Consider the following 5,481-nt stretch of genomic DNA (forward strand, 5'->3'; position numbering starts at 1 on the left):
AAGTCAGATTAGCACATATTCAAAGATTCAGACCCCTCTGATTCAGAGGAGTTGGGTTAGATGCGCAGACACATTTCAGTTGAATGTATTCAGTTGTACAACTGACTAGGTATCCCCTTTCCCCTTTCTATTCTGAACACATTATCATAAACAGACCCGCACAAAAATAGGGCCGAAGTGGGTTAGGTAACATACCCCTTTCTCTCCATGAAGAAGATGTATCCCTCTTCCCCCTCGGGATGATAGGAGAGGGCTGAGCTGGTCATGGAGAGCAGGCTCGAGGTCGGGCTGCGTCATTGAAGTGCTGTAGAGGCTCCGGCGGGAACGGCTGAGGCTGCTATTGCGTGTTAAAGGGGGCCGCATCTTAGAGGCTGCTGGAAAAAACCAGAGAGAGCGAGGGGTTTGTATGGTTACTATCATAATCATACATAGTGGACACACGCAAATTAAAAACACACATTTTTAAATCTATTTGAGCCAAGTTGAGGTCATAATGAGGTCATACTGAGGTTATACTGAGGTCATACACTCTGTCACTTTACAACTGTAAATGGAGTATTTTTGCATTTGCATGACAACCTCCACACTTACAGGTTAACTGTGGAATGATTGGAGGAGTGTCCTCGTCGAGGTCGTCCACCCCACCGGCGATGGGATAGGGGGCACGGAGACGCGGGCATGACCACCCAGCTGTGGTCTGAGTACAGGGTGGCAGTCAGGCTGGGCAGCCCAGCGTTGTGCACCAGGGAAGCCGCACAGCTTCTCCATCTGCTGCCAGCGGTGGAGCGCTCCCTCAGGCAGGCCGTCACCTCCGACAGGGACTTCCTGGAAACAATCAAATGTATTTAGAAAGCCATTTTTATACCAGTACTTATCACTATGTGCTTTCACAGCAAACCGGCCTAGACCTCAAAGAGCAAGTAGAAGCAGGGACACGGTGGCGAATCTCCCTAGAAGGAAGAAACCTAGAGAGGAACCCAGCTCAGAGGAGGCCTATTCTCTTCTGGCAGTACTGGTCTTTATCCAGACACTTGGGCTTCTGTGTTTATATTTGAAGCAGATTACCGCTAATGCATGGACAACAAGTTACTCTAATAGGTATTTATACCCGATAGGTAGAGTTTGACCTATGTGGGGAACCTTCTAGCCTCAGTCAGTAAGCAATAGACCTGGCATAAATCCCCAAGCCTTTTTCCACATCAATTCAGCTCAATGGACAAAGACATAGAGATCAGAGTGACAATGCACCGCACCGTGACAGCAGAGTAAATGAATGGTGAGCACGCGTCTTCTCTTACTTGGCCTCCAGGATCTTGTGGTCCACCTCGTCCAGTGACGAGCTGTGAGCGACGTGAAGGGTCCCAAACACACTACTCCGCTTCCTCTTGATTTTCTCTGCCTGACACAAAGACATAAGACACTGTTGGGTTTTGAGAAGATGAAACATACTTATTCATGTCACTGAGGGAGAGAGGGTCATGTACAGTGCCTTGCGAACGTATTCGGCCCCCTTGAACTTTGCGACCTTTTGCCACATTTCAGGTTTTCAAACATAAAGATATAAAACTGTATTTTTGTGAAGAATCAACAACAAGTGGGACACAATCATGAAGTGGAATGACATTTGTGGATATTTCAAACTTTTTAACAAATCAAAAACTGAAAAATTGGACGTGCAAAATTATTCAGCCCCCTTAAGTTAATACTTTGTAGCGCCACCTTTTGCTGCGATTACAGCTGTAAGTCGCTTGGGGTATGTCTCTATCAGTTTTGCACATCGAGAGACTGACATTTTTTCCCATTCCTCCTTGCAAAACAGCTCGAGCTCAGTGAGGTTGGATGGAGAGCATTTGTGAACAGCAGTTTTCAGTTCTTTCCACAGATTCTCGATTGGATTCAGGTCTGGACTTTGACTTGGCCATTCTAACACCTGGATATGTTTATTTTTGAACCATTCCATTGTAGATTTTGCTTCATGTTTTGGATCATTGTCTTGTTGGAAGACAAATCTCCGTCCCAGTCTCAGGTCTTTTGCAGACTCCATCAGGTTTTCTTCCAGAATGGTCCTGTATTTGGCTCCATCCATCTTCCCATCAATTTTAACCATCTTCCCTGTCCCTGCTGAAGAAAAGCAGGCCCAAACCATGATGCTGCCACCACCATGTTTGACAGTGGGGATGGTGTATTCAGGGTGATGAGCTGTGTTGCTTTTACGCCAAACATAACGTTTTGCAAACGTTATGCAAAGTAAAGATACACTGTTTGTACAGATGTGTAGGAGGAGACTCAGCCTAGCAGTAAAGATACAATGTTTGTACAGATGGGTAGGAGGAGACTCAGCCTAGCAGTAAAGATACAAACTGATACTCAGCCTGTTTGTGTTCAGATGTGTAGGAGGAGACTCAGCTTAGGAGGAAGAGTTAAATATCAGGGCTTGTACAGATGTGTAGGAGGAGACTCAGCCTAGCAGTAAAGATACACTGTTTGTACAGATGTGTAGGAGGAGACTCAGCCTAGCAGTAAAGATACAATGTTTGTACAGATGGGTAGGAGGAGACTCAGCCTAGCAGTAAAGATACAATGTTTGTACAGATGGGTAGGAGGAGACTCAGCCTAGCAGTAAAGATACAATGTTTGTACTGATGGGTAGGAGGAGACTCAGCCTAGGAGAAAGGGTTTAATATCAGTGTGTGTTCAGATGTGTAGGAGGAGACTCAGCCTAGGAGGAAGAGTTAAATATCAGGGCTTGTACAGATGTGTAGGAGGAGACTCAGCCTAGCAGTAAAGATACACTGTTTGTACAGATGTGTAGGAGGAGACTCAGCCTAGGAGGAAGGGTTAAATATCAGTGCTTGTGTGAAAATGTGTCTAATGCAGCTGTATTGATTCTCTGGGAAGAATAAACTTGGTGAAGCTTTCATGTCGGTTGAGTTTTCACTCTGAATGAGAACCTAACAACACTATATGGGGCGGCAGGGTAGCCTAGTGGTTAGAGCGTTGGACTAGTAACCGAAAGGTCCCCGAGCTGACAAGGTACAAATCTGTCGTTCTGCCCCTGAACAGACAGTTAACCCCTGTTCCTAGACCGTCATTGAAAATAAGAATTTGTTCTTAACTGACTTGTCTAGTTAAGTTAAATCAAGGTAAAATAAATAAAAAATATGGCTGATCCCCACTATCATTCAATATTTCCATTCTCTGCTACAATGCATGTTCGTGCCTTATCGTGTCAAAAATCGGCCCATTGTAGCAGCTGTTCATGAATACATTCCTACAGCTACTGAATTTAAAATGGATTCAACTGAGATGTTTGTCAAATGGCCAACATAGGAAAAACCCCATAATGTCAAAGTGGAATGATGTTTTTAGACCTTTTTACAAATTCATTAAAAAAAAAAATTTTAAAGCTGAAATGTCTTGAGTCAATAAGTATTCAACCCCTTCGTTATGGCAAACCTAAATAAGTTCAGGTGTAAAAATGTTCTTAACAAGTCAAATAAGTTGCATGGACTCACTCTGTGTGCAATAAAAGTGTTTAACATGTTTTTTAAATGATTACCTCATCTCTGTTCCCCACATATACAATTACAGTATCTGTAAGGTCCCCCAGACGAGCAGTGAACTTCAAACAGATTTAACCACAAAGACTAAGGAGGTTTTCCAAAGCCTCGCAAAGAAGGACACCTATTGGTAGATGAGTAAAACATTTTAAAAAGCAGACATTGAATATCCCTTTGAGCATGGTGAAGGTATTAACAACACTGGATGGTGTATTAATACACCCAGTCACTACAAGGTACAGGCGTCCTTCTTAACTCAGTTGCCGGAGAGGAAGGAAACCGCTCAGGGATTTCACCATGAGGCCAATGGTGACTTTAAAACAGTTAGAGTTTAATGGCTGTGATAGTAGAAAACTGAGGATGGATCAACAACATTGTAGTTACTCCAGAATTCTAACCTAAATGACAGAGTGAAAAGATGGAAGCCTGTACAGAAAACAAATATTCCAAAACATTGAATCAAAACTGCTAAAAATGTGGCAAAGAAATTAACTTTATATCCTGAATACAAAGTGCTATGTATTGGGGCAAATCCAACACACCACATCACTGAGTACCATTATTCATATTTTCAAGCATGGTGGTAGCTGCATCAAGTTATGTGTATGCTTGTCATCGGCAAGGTGTAGGGAGTTTTCTAGGATAAAAATAAACAGAATAGAGCGAAGCACAGTCCTAGAGGAAAACCTGGATCAGTCTGCTTCCAGACAGAGACAAATGTACCTTCAAGCAGGATGATAACCTGAAACACCAGGCCAACTATACACTGCAGTTCCAAACCAAGACAACATTGAATGTTCCTGTGTGGCCCAGTTACGGTTTTGTCTTAAATCGGCTTGACTTGAAAATGACTGGCTAGCAATGATCAACAACCAACTCAACAGAGAGCTTGAATAATTTTTTATACATGTGCGCAAAGCTCTTCAAGAATTACCCAGAAAGACTCACAGCTGTAATCGCTGCCAAAGGTGATTCTAACATGTATTGACTCAGAAGTGTGAATACTTATGTAAAATGAGATACTGTATTTCTGTATTTCAATATGTTTGCAAACATTTCTAAAAACATGTTTTTACTTTGTCATGGGGTATTGTGTGTGTAGATGGGTGAGATACAAAGTCAATGTAATCCATTTTTTAAATTCAGGCAGTAACACAACATAATGGGGAATGAATTATTTCTGAAGGTACTGTACATCTCTTGCCAAGACCACAATCTGTTGGCTAGAGCAGAAACAGACTGGTGTCCAGACTGATATACAATACAATTTACTACAGAGACTAGTTTTATCAATAAGTCCTCAAATTGGGACACATCTACTTTAATGAGAGCAACATATTGCTGTGTCTCCTGGTTTGTGCTATCACAGCGCCACATTTAATTGACTTCTGAAATTGCCTGATGAGTCAGTCTAGCTGCAAAGGCAAAAACAAAGGCAAAAACAAAGGCAAAAAAAAACAATGCAATTAAAAAGTAATTTAGCTGTGTCATTAAAAAAACTCATTAGGAAAAAAATAACTAATTTTGTTTCTGTGTGTGTGTGTGTGTGTGTGTGTGTGTGTGTGTGTGTGTGTGTGTGTGTGTGTGTGTGTGTGTGTGTGTGTGTGTGTGTGTGTGTGTGTGTGTGTGTGTGTGTGTGTGTGTGTGTGTGTGTGTTTGCCTGTCCGTGTATCTGTGTGCGTGCTTGTGCGAGTAAGTTTTCAATTATACAAGGGCAATGCTTGTTCCAAATTGCACCTCAGAATTGAACACTCAACTAGTTTACAAATTCAGAACCCAGTGAGGTTTGAACCAAAATCCCCCTAAAGTCTGCTCCTACTTAGAAAACTCTCTCAAGGAAGTGATGTCTTAGCGATGTCATTTGTTCTCAGGAAGTTACCTCTTCCTTAGCGACCGTGAGCTGCAGCTCCGCGCTGTGTTT

General features: G+C 42.4%; 1 long non-coding RNA gene across 1 annotated transcript; it reads right to left on the reverse strand.

Moving 5' to 3' along the window:
* Positions 1-784: 784 nt before the first annotated feature.
* Positions 785-5,481, reverse strand: LOC124029794. Its single transcript, XR_006837845.1, has 3 exons — positions 5,440-5,481; positions 1,299-1,399; positions 785-825 (listed from the first exon to the last, which is right to left on the reverse strand). It is a non-coding gene; the product is annotated as an uncharacterized LOC124029794 (long non-coding RNA).

This window comes from Oncorhynchus gorbuscha, unplaced genomic scaffold (genome assembly GCF_021184085.1).
Source record: "Oncorhynchus gorbuscha isolate QuinsamMale2020 ecotype Even-year unplaced genomic scaffold, OgorEven_v1.0 Un_scaffold_7726, whole genome shotgun sequence".
Taxonomy (NCBI): domain Eukaryota; kingdom Metazoa; phylum Chordata; class Actinopteri; order Salmoniformes; family Salmonidae; genus Oncorhynchus; species Oncorhynchus gorbuscha.